This window comes from Salmo salar, chromosome 14, assembly GCF_965601325.2.
Source record: "Salmo salar chromosome 14, fSalSal1, whole genome shotgun sequence".
Lineage (NCBI taxonomy): Eukaryota > Metazoa > Chordata > Actinopteri > Salmoniformes > Salmonidae > Salmo > Salmo salar.
Window position 1 is genome coordinate 3019988 of NC_138304.1, and position 16853 is coordinate 3036840.

Below are 16853 nucleotides of genomic sequence, written 5' to 3' on the forward strand. Positions count from 1 at the left end.
TAAAATAACTTTGCAAAAACACTACTCGAGAATATTGGACAGTGGCATTAGGTAAATGTTAATTGGCAGTCAGTATGCTCATGCAGTTGGTGATTCAATGCTTATTTGGACCATGATTGTTCTTTTTTACATTCAGGGTATTGCATTGAGCAGTGTTTCCCCTAGGATTTTTTTCAGCAGCGGTGTCAAAGGTGGGGTCTTCCTGGGCAGGTCCAGGGGTGTGCCCCTCCTGGAATTTTTAGTTTTTTGTTGAACAATTGTGAAAAGGTAACTTCTGGTGACTTTTTTAAAGGACATTCTACTCCAAAATGCATGGAAATAAAATGTTATTCCTTTGAAACTCATCTGAAAATCGAGGACAATTTAATTGTATCTCTTGATCTCAGTGACATCACCAGCCAATTCTATATTAACCCAACAAATGATTTAGCTAGCATAATGTTACTGTATCTTGGCTAACAATTATTACATATACAGTGCATTCGGAAAGTATTCAGACCCCTTCCCTTTTTCCACATTTTGTTAAGTTACAGCCTTATTCTAAAATGTATTCAATATTTTTGTTCTCATCAATCTACATCTCAAGAATGATCAATGGAAACAGGATGCACCTGAGCTCAAATTCGAGTCTCATAGCAAAGGGTCTGAATACTTATGTAAATGTAATATTTGTGCAAACATTTATTAAAACCTGTTTTTGCTTTGTCATTATGCGGTATTGTGTGTAGATTGATGAGGGGAAAAAACAATTTAATCCATTGTAGAAAAAGGCTTTAATGTAACAAAATGTGGAAAAAGTCAAGCGGTCTAAATACTTTCCCGAATGCATTGTATATATGAATAGGGTTGACACACTTCCAAGATTTACAAGCCAGCAAGCTAGTTACCTTGGCGGTTTCTCGGATGATCTGATGTGAATCTGAGGAAGATATGTAACTTGTTTTCTGTCTAGGCAGAAATTTACAAAACAAATAAGAATTTAGGGGAAACACTGCATTGAGGATGCAATATGTGGATAGAAATATAGATGCACTGGTCATATAATAGAACAGTATCACTGGTCATATCATGTAATTAATTTTAAACCTAAAATAAACGTATTTATTATAAATGAACAAACCGTTGATTAAACATTGAGATTGTGTTTAAAATAATTGCATTTATACATATGAATATACTGTGCCAGTCAAAAGTTTGGACACACCTACTCATTCAAGGGTTTTTATTTATTTAAAAAATGTTCTGCATTGTAGAATAATAGTGAAGACATCAAAACTATGAAATAACACATATGGAATCATGTAGTAACCAAAAAACTGTTAAGCAAATCAAAATGTATTTTATATGTGAGATTCCTCAAAGTAGCCACCCTTGGCTACTTTGAAGACAACTTTGCACACTCTTGGCATTCTCTCAACCAGCTTCATGAGTTAGTCACCTGGAATGCATTTATTTTCTTCTTAATGCGTTTGAGCCAAGCAGTTGTGTTGTGACAAGGTAGGGGTGGTATACAGAAGATAGCCCTATTTGGTAAAAGACCAAGTCCATATTATGGCAAGAACAGCTCAATTAAGCAAAGAGAAACGACAATCCATCATTACTTTAACCTCTCTAGGGTAGGTGGGACCAAATCGTCCCACCTACGCAACAGCCAGTCTAATCCCGTGGCGCGATATTAAAATACCTTAAAAATGCTATTGCTTCAATTTCTCAAACATATAACTATTTTACACCATTTTAAAGACAAGACTCTCCTTTATCTAACCACACTGTCCGATTTCAAAAAGGCTTTACAACGAAAGCAAAACATTAGATTATGTCAGCAGAGTAGCCAGCCAGAAATAATCAGACACGCATTTTTCAAGCTAGCATATAATGTCACATAAACCCAAACCACAGCTAAATGCAGCACTAACCTTTGATGATCTTCATCAGATGACAACCCTAGGACATTATGTTATACAATACATGCATGTTTTGTTCAATCAAGTTAATATTTATATCAAAAAACAGCTTTTTACATTAGCATGTGACGTTCAGAACTAGCATACCCCCCGCAAACTTCCGGGGAATTTACTAAAAATTTACTAAATTACTCACGATAAACGTTCACAAAAAGCATAACAATTATTTTAAGAATTATAGATACAGAACTCCTCTATGCACTCGATATGTCCGATTTTAAAATAGCTTTTTGGTGAAAGCACATTTTGCAATATTCTAAGTACATAGCCCAGCCATCACGGGCTAGCTATTTAGACACCCGGCAAGTTTAGCCTTCACCAAAATCAGATTTACTATTACAAAAGTTTGATTACCTTTTGTTGTCTTCATCAGAATGCACTCCCAGGACTGCTACTTCAATAACAAATGTTGATTTGGTCCAAAATAATCCATCGTTATATCCGAATAGCGGCGTTTTGTTCGTGCGTTCCAGAAACTATCCGAAATGGTAAATCAGGGTCGTGCGCATGGCGCATTTCGTGGCAAAAAAATTGTAAATATTCCATTACCGTACTTCGAAGCATGTCAACCGCTGTTTAAAATCAATTTTTATGCAATTTATCTCGTAAAAAAGCGATAATATTCCGACCGGGAATCTCCTTTTCGGTAGACAGAGGAAAAAACACAAAGACGGGGGCGTCCAGTGCACGCGCCTAAGCCCACAGTCCCTTGATCGGCCACTTGAGAAAGGCGATAATGTGTTTCAGCCTGTTGCTGGAATGACGACATTCAGGTTTTTCCCGGGCTCTGAGAGCCTATTGGAGCCGTGGGAAGTGTCACATTACCGCAGAGATCCTTTGTAATGGAATGAGATGTCAAAGAAAGACAATAAATGGTCAGACAGGCCACTTCCTGTAAAGGAATCTCTCAGGTTTTGACCTGCCATTTGAGTTCTGTTATACTCACAGACACCATTCAAACAGTTTTAGAAACTTTGGAGTGTTTTCTATCCAAAGCCAATAATTATATGCATATTCTAGTTACTGGGCAGGAGTAGTAACCAGATTAAATCGGGTACGTTTTTTATCCAGCCGTGAAAATACTGCCCCCTAGCCATAACAGGTTAACGAGTCCACCGAGAAGGATATACTGCTTTCCCGGGAACAGGAAAAGGGGACGCAGATCGGGCTGCCTTCTGAGAATTCGTAGGCGAGTGAGTAAACTCCCGCTGCCATCCGTTCTACTGGCTAACATGAAAATAACATTTATGACCTACGATTACCCTACCAACGGGACATTAAAAACTGTAATATCTTGTGTTTCATGTGTAGTGGCTGAACGACGACACGGATAATTTAGAGCTGGTGGGATTTTCCATGCACCGGCAGGATAGAGAAGAAGCTGCGTCTGGTATGACAAGGTGTGGGGGTGTGTGTCTTTTTGTCAAGAACAGCTGGTGCGCGATGTCTAGCATTAGAGAAGTCTCAAGGTATTGCTCGCCTGAGGTAGAGTACCTTATGATAAGCTGTAGAACGCACTATCTACCAAGAGAGTTCTCATCTATATTATTCATAGCTGTCTATTTACCACCACAGACTGATGCTGGCACTAAGACCGCACTCAACCAACTCCATAAGGCCATAAGCAAACAAGAAAATGCTCATCCAGAAGCGGTGCTCCTAGTGGCCGGGGACTTTAATGCTGGCAAACTTATATCAGTTTTACCTCATTTCTACCAGCATGTCACATGTGCATCCAGAGGAAAAAATACTCTAGACTACCTTTACTCCACACACAGAGATGCATACAAAGCTCTCCCCCGCCCTCCATTTGGCAAATCTGACCATAATTCTATCCTCATGATTCCTGCTTACAAGTAAAAACTAAAGCAGGAAGTACCAGTGACTCGCTCAATACGGAAGTGTTTAGATGACGCAGATGCTACTCTTCAGGACTGTTTTGCTAGCAGAGACTGGAATGTGTTCCGGGATTCATAGGATGGCATTGATGAGGACACCACCTCAGTCATCGGCTTCATCAATAAGTGCATTGACTACGTCATCCACACAGTGACCATACGTACATATCCCAACCAGAAGCCATGGATTACAGGCAACATCCGCATCGAGCTAAAGGCTAGAGCTGCCGCTTTCAAGGAGCGGGACACTAATCCGGACGCTTATAAGAAATCGTGCTGTGCCCTCAGACGAACCATCAAACAAGCAAAGCGTCAATACAGGATTAAGATTGAATCCTACAACACCGGCTCTGACGCACGTCGGATGTGGCAGGGCTTGAAAACTATTACAGACTACAAAGGGAAACCCAGACGCCAGCTGCTCATTAACGCGAGCCTACCAGATGAGCTAAATGCCTTTTATGCTCACTTTGAGCCAAGCAACACTGAATCATGCATGAGAGCACCAGCTGTTCATGATGACTGTGTGATAACACTCTCGGTAGCCGATGTGAGCAAGACCTTTAACCTCTCTAGGGGAGGTGGGACGAAATCGTCTCACACTATTCAACAGCCAGTGACAAATCAGAGCGTCAAATTTAAAACCACAAAATGTCATAATTCAAAGTTCTCAAACATAGGACTATTTTACACCATTTTATAGATACACTTCTCCTGAATCAAACCACGTTGTCCGATTTCAAAAAGGCTTTACAGCGAAAGCAAAACATTAGATTATGTTAGGAGAGTACATAGACACAAAAAAAAACACACAGCCATTTCCAAGCAACTAGCATGCATCACAAATACCCAAAACACAGCTAAATGCAGCACTAACCTTTGATGATCTTCATCAGATGACACTCCTAGAACATCATGTTACACAATACATGCTTTTTTTTGTTCGATCAAGTTCATATTTATATCCAAAAACAGCATTTTACAATGGCTCGTGACGTTCAGAAAATATTTTGCCTCCAAAACTGCCGGTGAATCTGCACACCGGTTTACAAAAATACTATTCATAAACCTTGATAAAATATTAAATTGTTATTCAAAGAATTATAGATAAACATCTCCTGAATCCAACCACGTTGTCCGATTTCAAAATAACTTTACATGGAAAGCACACTTTGCAATAATCTGAGTACTGCGCTCAGAAAAAGACATCAAGCAATACAGATAGCCGCCATTTTTGAGTCATCTAAAAGCATAAATAAAACTAGAAATATTCGCTTACCTTTAGTAATCTTCATCAGAAGGCACTTCCACGAATCCCAGGTCCACAATAAATGCTGTTTTGTTCGATATACTCCATAATTTATGTCCAAATAGCTCCTTGTTGTTCGCAAGGAAAATGTCACGAAGAAAAGTTTAAAAAAAAATCTATTTACATTCGTTCAAACATGTCAAACGTTGTAAAGCATCAATATTTAGGGCCTTTAGAAAAAAAACGTTTTGGAACGTGGAGCTACCTCTCGCGTGCATGCACGTCTCATTCCCGGGGTCACCAAGTTCTCAGCCTTTTCATTCGGTCTCTGTTCATCATAGACGACTCAAACAACTCTCTAAAGACTGTTGACATCTAGTGGAAGCCTTAGGAAGTGCAAAATGAATCCTAACTCACTGTCTGTTAGAAAGGCAAGGACTTGAAAGGACAACAAGCACCAGAATTCTCACTTCCCGGTTAGATTTTTCTCAGGGTTTTGCCTGCCATATGAGTTCTGTTATACTCACAGACCTCATTCAAACAGTTTTAGAAACCTCAGAGTGTTTTCTATCCAAATAATATGCATATTATACTAATAATATACTAATAATATGCATATTCTAGTTCCTGGGCCCGAGTAGTAGGCCGTTTAATTTGGGTACGTTTTTCATCCGGCCGTGAAAATACTGCCCCCTACCCTAGAGAGGTTAAACAGGTCAACATTCACAAATCCGCTGGGCCAGATGGATTACCAGGACATGTACTCAAAGCATGCGCGGACCAACTTGCAAGTGTCTTCACTGACATTTTCAATCTCTCCCTGACTGAGTCTGTAATACCTACATGTTTCAAGCAGACCACCGTAGTTCCTGTGCCCAATAATGCAAAGGTAAGCTGCCTAAATGATTACCGCCCCGTAGCACTCACGTTGGTGGCCATGAAGTGCTTTGAAAGGCTGGTCATGGCTCACATCATAAGCATCCTCCCGGATACCCTAGACCCACTCCAATTCGCATACCACCCCAACAGATCCACAGATGACGCAATCTCAATCGCACTCCACACTGCCCTTTCTCACCTGGACAAAAGGAACACCTATGTGAGAGTGCTGTTCATTGACTACAGCTCAGCGTTGAACTCCGTAGTGCCCACGAACCTCATCACAAAGCTAAGGACCCTGGGACTAAACTCCTCCCTCTGCAACTGGATCTTGGACTTCCTGACGGGCCACCCACAGGTGATAAGAGTACGCAACAACACTTCTGCCATCTTGATCCTTATCACCCACGACTGCGTGGCCAAACATGACTCCAACACCATCATTACGTTTGCTGATGACACACCAGTGGTAGGCCTGATCACCGAGAATGACGAGACAGCCTATTGGGAGGAGGTCAGAGAACTGGCAGTGTGGTGCTGAGGGAGAGGAGGTGATCATGGACTACAGGAAAAGGCTGGCCAAACAGGCCCCCCTTAACATCGACAGGGCTGTAGTGAAGCAGGTCGAGAGTTTCAAGTTCCTTGGTGTCCACATCACCAACGAACTATCATGGTCCAAACACACCAAGACAGTCGTGAAGAGGGCACAACAAAACCCTTTCTCCCTCAGGAGACTGAAAGGATTTGGCATGGGTCCCCAGATCCTCAAAAAGTTCTACAGCTGCACCATCGAGATCATCCTGACCGGTTGCATTACTGCCTGGTATGGAAACTGTTCGGCATCTGACCATAAGGCACTACAGAGGGTAGTGCGTAGGGCCCAGTACATCACTGGGGCCAAGCTTCCTGCCATCTACATTTACATTTTAGTCATTTAGCAGACACTCTTATCCAGAGCGACTTACAGTAGTGAATGCATACATTTCATTTCATGCATTTTTTTTTATTTTTTTTTTGTACTGGCCCCGTGGGAATCGAGCCCACAACCCTGGCGTTGCACACACCATGCTGGCGTTGCAAACACCATGCTCTACCAACTGAGGACATATATAATAGGCGGTGTCAGAAGAAAGCCCATAAAATCGTCAGAGACTCCAGTCACCCAAGTCATAGACAGTTTTTTCTGCTACTGCACGGCAAGCAGTACCGGAGTACCAAGTCTAGGACCAAAAGGCTCCTCAACAGCTTCTACCCCAAACCATAAGACTGAATTACCTCAACTAACCTGTACCTCCACACACTGACTCGGTACCGGTACCCCCTGTATAAAACCTTGTTATTGTTATTTTATTGTGTTACTTTTTATCATTTTTTACTTTAGTTTATTTGGTAAATATTGTCTTAATTCTTCATGAACTGCAATGTTGGTTAAGGGCTTGTCAGTAAGCATTTCACAATAAGGCCTACACTAGTTGTTCTTGGCGCATGTGACACAGTTTGATTTGATTTGTTCAGAGGAGACTTTGTGATTTAGGCCTTCATGATTGAATTCCTGCATAGAAACCACTACTAAAGGACACCAATAATAAGAAGAGACTTGCTTGGGCAAAGAAACACGAGCAATGGACTTTAGACTGGTGGAAATCTGTCCTTTGGTTTGAGATTTTTGGTTCCATCCACTGTTTCTTTGTGAGCTGCAGAATTGGTGAACGGGAATCTCTGCATGTGTGTTTCCCACCCTGAAGCATGGAGGAGGAGGTGTGATGGTGTGGGTGTTCTTTGCTGGGGATTGATTTGTTTAGAATTCAAGACATACTTAACCAGCATGGCTACCACAGCGATACGCCATCCCATCTGGTTTGTGCTTAGTGAGACTATCATTTGTTTTTCAATGGGACAATGACCCAACACACCTCCGGGTAGTGTAAGGGCAATTTGACCAATAAGGAGAGTGACGGATTGCTGCATCATATGACCTGGCCCCCACAATCACCCAACCTCAACCCAATTGAGATGGTTTGGGATGAGTTGAAGGAAAAGCAGCCAACAAGTGCTCAGCATATGTGGGAACACCTTCAAGACTGTTGGAAAAGCATTCCAGGTGAAGCTGGTTGAGAGAATGCCAAGAGTGTGCAAAGGTGTCTTCAAGGGATGGCTACTTTGAATGATCAAAAATATATTTTGATTTGTTTAACACTTTTTTGGTTACTACATGATTCCATATGTGTTATTTCTTAATGTTGATGTCTTCAATATTCTTCTACAATGTAGAAAACAGTAAAAATAATGAAAAACACTTGAATCAGTAAAGGTGTGTCCAAACTTTTGACGGGTACTGTAGATTATCAAGTGTTACTCTCCCAACAACTCCCATTTACATGTACCATTTTGTTGCATTGTTATCTTAAAGTAAATGACTGAGTTAAGTGAAAGAGAAAACATGCTTTGCAGTCAAGCAATAGCTGAAACAAGGATTATATCACAGCCATTTTACAGCTTGTTAACTGCACAGTGAATTAAATTAAAATGAGTATAGTCTGGTGAACTAAGGTCACGTATGACTGAGCTGTCTAGGAAATTCTAGTGCAGAAGGCAGAATATAATGAGAATAAGTGAAACATTTTTTTTCATGCCAGGAAGGGAGCTGTAATGATGGTTCTTGCCGGTACAGTACACTACATATAAATAAACAACCTATTGTTATTTTGCTCATATCTATCCAGTCCTTTCAGACCTGCAAGGGCTGTTTTGGGACAATGTTCTGCACAGTGGCGACCTGTCATTTAGGGCAGGTGGGCTTGCCTGTTTTGCATGTTATTTTGGCATTAATACGTGTCACATATCAGTTTGCAAACAATGTAAAAATAATATATATCATTGAATCCTCTGTGGCTCAGTTGGTAGAGTGTAACAGTGTAGGTTCCGTCCCTCTCTTCGCCCCAACCTGGGCTCGAACCAGGGACCCTTGCACACATCAACAACTGACACCCCACGAAGCATCGTTACCCATCGCGCCACAAAAGCCGCGGCCCTTGCAACGCAAGGGGCAACCCTACTTCAAGTCTCAGAGCGAGTGACGTCACCGATTGAAACGCTATTAGCGCGCACCACCGCCAACTAACTAGCCATTTCACATCGGTTACACTCACCCCCCCTTTGACCTCCTCCTTTTCCGCAGCAACCAACGATCCGGGTCAACAGCATCAATGTAACAGTGTAGGTTCCGTCCCTCTCTTCGCCCCAACCTGGGCTCGAACCAGGGACCCTTGCACACATCAACAACTGACACCCCACGAAGCATCGTTATCCATCGCGCCACAAAAGCCGCGGCCCTTGCAACGTAAGGGGCAACCCTACTTCAAGTCTCAGAGCGAGTGACGTCACCGATTGAAACGCTATTAGCGCGCACCACCGCTAACTAACTAGCCATTTCACATCGGTTACAAGAGCATGGTATTTGCAACGCCAGGGTTGTGGGTTGGATTCCCACGGGGGACCAGTACGAAAAAAAATGTATGAAATGTATGCATTCACTACTGTAAGTCGCTCTGGATAAGAGCGTCTGCTAAATGACTAAAATGTAAATTGAATGAATAAAACCGCATACAAACATGGTCTCTTTTTTGGTTTCTTGAGTAAGGCAGCTCCAAAATGCAGGTGTTTGTCTAGCTCAGTGCTTTCTGTGGTGGTGGGGAAAGCCAGCAGAGAATATGGAGCGTTGCGCAGTGATTGGCTCAGTCTTCTGTCACTCAAGTGGACTTTACGTTAGGTCATTTAGGGTGTGACACCTACTCCCGTTGCTTGCTGCACTGCTGCTTGGATTCCACCTGGCAATCTGTTCACCGTCTGCCCTGGCTTGTCAAATCAGATCAAATTGTATTGGTCACATACACATGGTTAGCAGATGTTATTGCGAATGTAGCGAAATGCTTGTGCTTCTAGTTCTGACAGTGCAGCAATATCTAACATGTAATCTAACAATTCCACAACAACTACCTAATACACACAAGTCTAAGTAAAGGAATGGAATAAGAATATATACATATAAGTATATGGATGAGCAATGACAGAGCAGCATAGGTGAGATGGTATAAAATACAGTAGATACAAATGAGATGAGTAATGCAAGATATGTAAACATTATTAAAGTGACTAGTGGTCCATTTATTAAAGTGGCCAATGATTTCAAGTTTGTATGTAGGCAGCAGCCTCTGTGTTAGTGATGCCTGTTTAACAGTCTGATGGCCTTGAGATAGAAGCTATTTTTCAGTCTCTCGGTCCCAGCTTTGATGCACCTGTACTGACCTCGCCTTCTGGATGATAGCGTGGTGAACAGGCAGTGGCTTGGGTGGTTGTTGTCCTTGATGATCTTTTGGCCTTCCTGTGACATCGGGTGGTGTAGGTGTCCCGGAGGGCGGGTAATTTGACCCCGGTGATGCATTGTGCAGACTGCACAGGATGCCCGACAGGATGCTCTCAATTGTGCATCTGTAAAAGTTTGAGGGTTTTAGGTGACAAGCCAAATTTCTTCAGCCTCCTGAGGTTGAAGAGAAGCTGTTGCGCCTTCTTCACCACCCTGTTTGTGTCGGTGGACCATTTCAGTTTGTCCGTGATGTATACGCCGAGGAACTTAACTTTCCACCTTCTCCACTGCTGTCCCGTCGATGTGGATAGGGGGGTGCTCCTTCTGCTGTTTCCTGAAGTCCATGATCATCTCCTTTGTTTTGTTGACAGTGAGTGACAGGTTATTTTCCTGACACCACACTCCGAGTGCCCTCACCTCCTCCCTGTAGGCTGTCTCGTCGTTGTTGGTAATCAAGCCTACTACTGTTGTGTCGTCTGCAAACTTGATGATGGAGTTGATGATGGAGCCACGCAGTCATGGGAGTACAGGTGGGGACTTAGCATGCACCCTTGTGGGGCCCCAGTGTTGAGGATCAGCGAAGTGGAGATGTTGTTTCCTACCTTCATCACCTGGGGGAGGCCCGTCAGGAAGTCCAGGACCCAATTGCACAGGGTAGGGTTGAGACCCAGGGCCTCTAGCTTAATGATGAGCTTGGAGGTAACTATGGTGTTGAATGCTGAGCTATAGTCAATGAACAGTATTCTTACATAGGTAATCCTCTTGTCCAGATGGGATAGGGCAGTGTTATAGCAATTGCATCGTCTGTGGACCTATTGGGGCGATGTGCAAATTTAAGTGGGTCTAGGGTGACAGGTAAGGTGGAGGTGATATGATCCTTGACTAGCCTCTCAAAGCACTTCATGATGACAGAAGTGAGTGCTACGGGGCGATAGTCATTTAGTTCAGTTACCTTTGCCTTCTTGGGTACAGAACAATGGTGGCCATCTTGATGCATGTGGGGACAGCAGACTAGGATAGGGAGAAATTTAATATGTCTGTAAACACACCAGCTAGATGGTCTGCGCATGCTCTGAGGACGCAGCTATGGATGCTGTCTGGGCCGGCAGCCTTGCGAGGGTTAACACGTTTAAACGTTTTACTCTTGTCAGCCACGGAGAAGGAGAGCCCACAGTCCTTGGTAGCGGGCCGCATCGATGGCACTGTATTATCCTCAAAGCGGGCAAAGAAAGTGTTTAGTTTGTCTGGAAGCAAGACGTTGGTGTCTGACGTGGCTGGTTTTCTTTTTATAGTCTGCGATTGTCTGTAGACCCTCCCACATAAGTCTCATGTCTGAGTCGTTGAATTGTGACTCCACTTTGTCTCTATGAGTCTTGATGCTATCACCTCTTAGCATCCGACTGCTCATATGCCTCATTTAGCTCGATTAGATGGCACCACCTCTTCGCTTGAAGTCAATGGGTGCAATAATATTAACAACAAGGTTTTTCTATTTTTTTGTTTTCTTTCGCTTGTTTGTTTGCCTTGCGGAGGGAATAACTACACGGTTTGTATTTGGCCATAATCCCAGTCACCTTTCCATGGTTAAATGCGGTGGTTTGCGCTTTCAGTTTTGCGCCAATGCCGCTATCTATCCACGGTTTCTGGTTAGGGTAGGTTATAATAGTCACAGTGGGTACAACATCTCCTATGCACTTCCTTATAAAGTCACTCATCGAATCAGCGTATACGTTGATATTATTATCTGAGGCTACCCGGAACATGTCCCAGTCCACGTGATCAAAACAATCTTGGAGCGTGGATTCCAATTGGTCAGATCAGCGTTGAATAGTTAACACGGGTGCATGCTGTTTGAGTTTCTGTCTATATGAAGGGAAGAGCAAAATGAGTTGTGGTCAGATTTGCCAAAACGAGGGAGGGGGAGGGCCTTGTATGCATCGCGGAAGTTAGAGTAGTAGTGATCCAGAGTTTTTCCAGAGCGAGTACTACAGTCGATATGCTGACAGAATTTAGGTAGCCTTGTTCTCAAATTTGCTTTGTTAAAATCCCCAGCTACAATAAATGCAGCCTCAGGATATATGGTTTCCAGTTCGCATTAAGTCCAGTGAAGTTCCTTCACACGAGGGCCGTCGTGTTATCGGCTTGAGGGCGGATATACACCGCTGTGACAACCAAGGAGAATTCTCTTGGGAGATAATACGGTCGGCATTTGACTGTGAGGAATTCTAGGTCAGGTGAACAAAAGGACTTGAGTTCCTGTATGTTGTTACTATTACACGATGAGTCGTTAGTCATGAAACATACACTTCCGCCCTTCTTCTTCCCGGAGAGATGTTTATTCCTGTCTGTGTGACGTACAAAGATTCAAGGTAGCTGTATATAATTTGCAAATAAATTCATAAAAAATCCTACAATGTGATTTTCTGGATTTTTTTTCCTCATTTTGTCTGTCATAGTTGAAGTGTACCTATGATGAAAATTACAGGCTCTCTCATCTTTTTAAGTGGGAGAACTTGCACAATTGGTGGCTAACTGAATACTTTTTTGCCCGACTGTATATAGTGAAAACAATAGTGGTCCTAAAACGGAACCTTCAGTATCACCGAAATGTACAGTTGATTTGTCAGAGGACAAACCATCCACAGAGACAAACTGATATCTTTCCGACAGATCAGATCTAAACCAGGCCAGAACTTGTCCGTATAGACCAATTTGGGTTTCCAATCTCTCCAAAAGAATGTGGTGATCGATGGTATCAAAAGCGGCACTAAGGTCTAGGAGCACGAGGACAGATGCAGAGCCTCGGTCTGACGTCATTAAAATGTAATTTACCACCTTCACAAGTGCAGTCTCAGTGCTATGATGGGGTCTAAAACCAGACTGAAGCGTTTCGTATACATTGTCTTCAGGAAGGCAGTGAGTTGCTGCACAACAGCTTTTTCAAAAATGTTTTGAGAGGAATGGGAGATTTGATTTAGGCCGATTGTTTAAATATTTTCTGGGTCAAGGTTTGTCTTTTTCAAGAAAGACTTTATTACTGCCACTTTTAGTGACTTTGGTACACATCCGGTGGATAGAGAGCCGTTTATTATGTTCAACATAGGAGGGCCAAGCACAGGAAGCAGCTCTTTCAGTAGTTTAGTTGGAATAGGGTCCAGTATGCAGCTTGAAGGTTTAGAGGCCATGATTATTTTCAGTAGACCATTCCATTCTTGTGGGCCTGCTAAGGAGTATTGGTGTGTCTGAGGGGTCTTTGGCCTGGTTTGCTAACTACCTCTCTCGAAGAGTGCAGTGTATAAAGTCAGCACATCGGCTGTCTCAGCCACTGCCTGTCACCAAGGGTGTACCCCAAGGCTCGATCCTAGGCCACACGCTCGTCTCAATTTACATCAACAACATAGCTCAGGCAGTAGGAAGCTCTCTCATCCATTTATATGCAGATGATACAGTCTTATACTCAGCTGGCCCCTCCCCAGCACTATCTCACACCTGATTTAACTAACCTTGGGTTTGGTGATTATTAATTTAGTTGAATCGAGGTGTGTTAGTGCTGGGCTAGAACACGATCAGTTGAAACAGGTGTGTTAGTACTGGGCTAGAACACGATCTGTTGAAACAGGTGTGTTAGTACTGGGCTTGTTAGTACTGGGCTAGAACTAGTTGATCAGTTGTAACAGGTGTGTTACTACTGGGATAGAACCAGTTGATCAGTTGAAACAGGTGTGTTAGTACTGGGCTTGTTAGTACTGGGCAAGAACTAGTTGATCAGTTGAAACAGGTGTGTTAGTACTGGGCAAGAACTAGTTCATCAGTTGAAACAGGTGTGTTAGTACTGGGCTAGAACTAGTTGATCAGTTGAAACAGGTGTGTTAGTACTGGGCAAGAACTAGTTCATCAGTTGAAACAGGTGTGTTAGTACTGGGCTAGAACTAGTTGATCAGTTGTAACAGGTGTGTTAGTACTGGGCTTGTTAGTACTGGGTTAGAACTAGTTGATCAGTTGAAACAGGTGTGTTAGTACTGGGCTTGAACAAGATCAGTTGTAACAGGTGTTTTAGTACTGGGCTAGAACCAGTTGATCAGTTGAAACAGGTGTGTTAGTACTGGGCTTGTTAGTACTGGGCTAGAACTAGTTGATCAGTTGTAACAGGTGTTTTAGTACTGGGCTAGAACTAGTTGATCAGTTGAAACAGGTGTGTTAATACTGGGCTAGAACTAGGTGATCAGTTGAAACAGGTGTGTTAGTACTGGACTTGTTAGTACTGGGCTAGAACTAGTTGATCAGTTGAAACAGGTGTGTTAGTACTGGACTTGTTAGTACTGGGTTAGAACTAGTTGATCAGTTTAAACAGGCTTGTTAGTTCTGGGCTAGAACTAGTTGATCAGTTGAAACAGGTGTGTTAGTACTGGGCTTGTTAGAACTAGTTGATCAGTTGAAACAGGTGCGTTAGTACTGGGCTTGTTAGCACTGGGCTAGAACTAGGTGATCAGTTGTAACAGGTGTGTTAGTACTGGGCTTGTTAGAACTAGTTGATCAGTTGAAACAGGTGTGTTAGTACTGGGCTTGTTAGTACTGGGCTAGAACTAGGTGATCTGTTGTAACAGGTGTGTTAGTATTGGGCTTGTTAGTACTGGGTTAGAACTAGGTGATCAGTTGGAACAGGTGTGTTAGTACTGGGCTAGAACTAGTTGATCAGTTGAAACAGGTGTGTTAGTACTGGGCTTGAACACGATCAGTTGGAACAGGTGTGTTAGTACTGGGCTAGAACTAGTTGATCAGTTGAAACAGGTGTGTTAGTACTGGGCTTGTTAGTTTAGTACTGGGTTAGAACTAGGTGATCAGTTGAAACATGTGTCTTAGTACTGGGCTTGTTAGTACTGGGCTAGAACTAGTTGATCAGTTGAAACAGGTGTGTTAGTACTGGGCTAGAACCAGTTGATCAGTTGAAACAGTTGTGTTAGTACTGGGCTTGTTAGTACTGGGCTAGAACTAGTTGTTCAGTTGAAACAGGTGTGTTAGTACTGGGCTAGAACTAGTTGTTCAGTTGAAACAGGTGTGTTAGTACTGGGCTAGAACTAGTTGATCAGTTGAAACAAGTGTGTTAGTACTGGGCTTGTTAGTACTGGGCTAGAACTAGTTGATCAGTTGAAACAGGTGTGTTAGTACTGGGTTGTTAGTACTGGGCTAGGACTAGTTGATCAGTTGAAACATGTGTGTTAGTACTGGGCTAGAACTAGTTGATCAGTTGGAACAAGTGTGTTAGTACTGGGCTAGAACTTGTTGATCAGTTGTAACAGGTGTGTTCATACTGGGCTTGTTAGTACTGGGTTAGAACTAGTTGATCAGTTTAAACATGTGTGTTATTACTGGGCTAGAACTAGTTGATCAGTTGGAACAATTGTTTTAGTACTGGTCTAGAACTAGTTGATCAGTTGTAACAGGTGTGTTCATACTGGGCTTGTTAGTACTGGGCTAGAACTAGTTGATCAGTTGAAACAGGTGTGTTAGTACTGGGTTGTTAGTACTGGGCTAGGACTAGTTCATCAGTTGAAACAGGTGTGTTAGTACTGGGCTAGAACTAGTTGATCAGTTGGAACAAGTGTGTTAGTACTGGTCTAGAACTAGTTGATCAGTTGTAAAAGGTGTGTTCATACTGGGCTTGTTAGTACTGGGTTAGAACTAGTTGATCAGTTGAAACAGGTGTGTTAGTACTGGGCTTGAACACGATCAGTTGGAACAGGTGTGTTAGTACTGGGCTAGAACTTGTTGATCAGTTGAAACAGGTGTGTTAGTACTGGGCTTGTTAGTTTAGTACTGGGTTAGAACTAGGTGATCAGTTGAAACATGTCTTAGTACTGGGCTTGTTAGTACTGGGCTAGAACTAGTTGATCAGTTGAAACAGGTGTGTTAGTACTGGGCTAGAACCAGTTGATCAGTTGAAACAGTTGTGTTAGTACTGGACTTGTTAGTACTGGGCTAGAACTAGTTGTTCAGTTGAAACAGGTGTGTTAGTACTGGGCTAGAACTAGTTGTTCAGTTGAAACAGGTGTGTTAGTACTGGGCTAGAACTAGTTGATCAGTTGAAACAAGTGTGTTAGTACTGGGCTTGTTAGTACTGGGCTAGAACTAGTTGATCAGTTGAAACAGGTGTGTTAGTACTGGGTTGTTAGTACTGGGCTAGAACTAGTTGATCAGTTGAAACGGGTGTGTTAGTACTGGGCTAGAACTAGTTGATCAGTTGGAACAAGTGTGTTAGTACTGGGCTAGAACTAGTTGATCAGTTGTAACAGGTGTGTTCATACTGGGCTTGTTAGTACTGGGTTAGAACTAGTTGATCAGTTGAAACAGGTGTGTTAGTACTGGGCTTGAACACGATCAGTTGGACCAGGTGTGTTAGTACTGGGCTAGAACTAGTTGATCAGTTGAAACAGGTGTGTTAGTACTGGGCTTGTTAGTTTAGTACTGGGTTAGAACTAGGTGATCAGTTGAAACATGTGTCT

General features: G+C 42.7%; 1 protein-coding gene across 1 annotated transcript in view; it reads left to right on the forward strand.

Moving 5' to 3' along the window:
- kcnq3 (potassium voltage-gated channel, KQT-like subfamily, member 3) overlaps window positions 1-16853 on the forward strand; it is a 169646-nt gene that overhangs the window by 108943 nt on the left and 43850 nt on the right. The gene's annotated exons all lie outside the window — the stretch shown is intronic.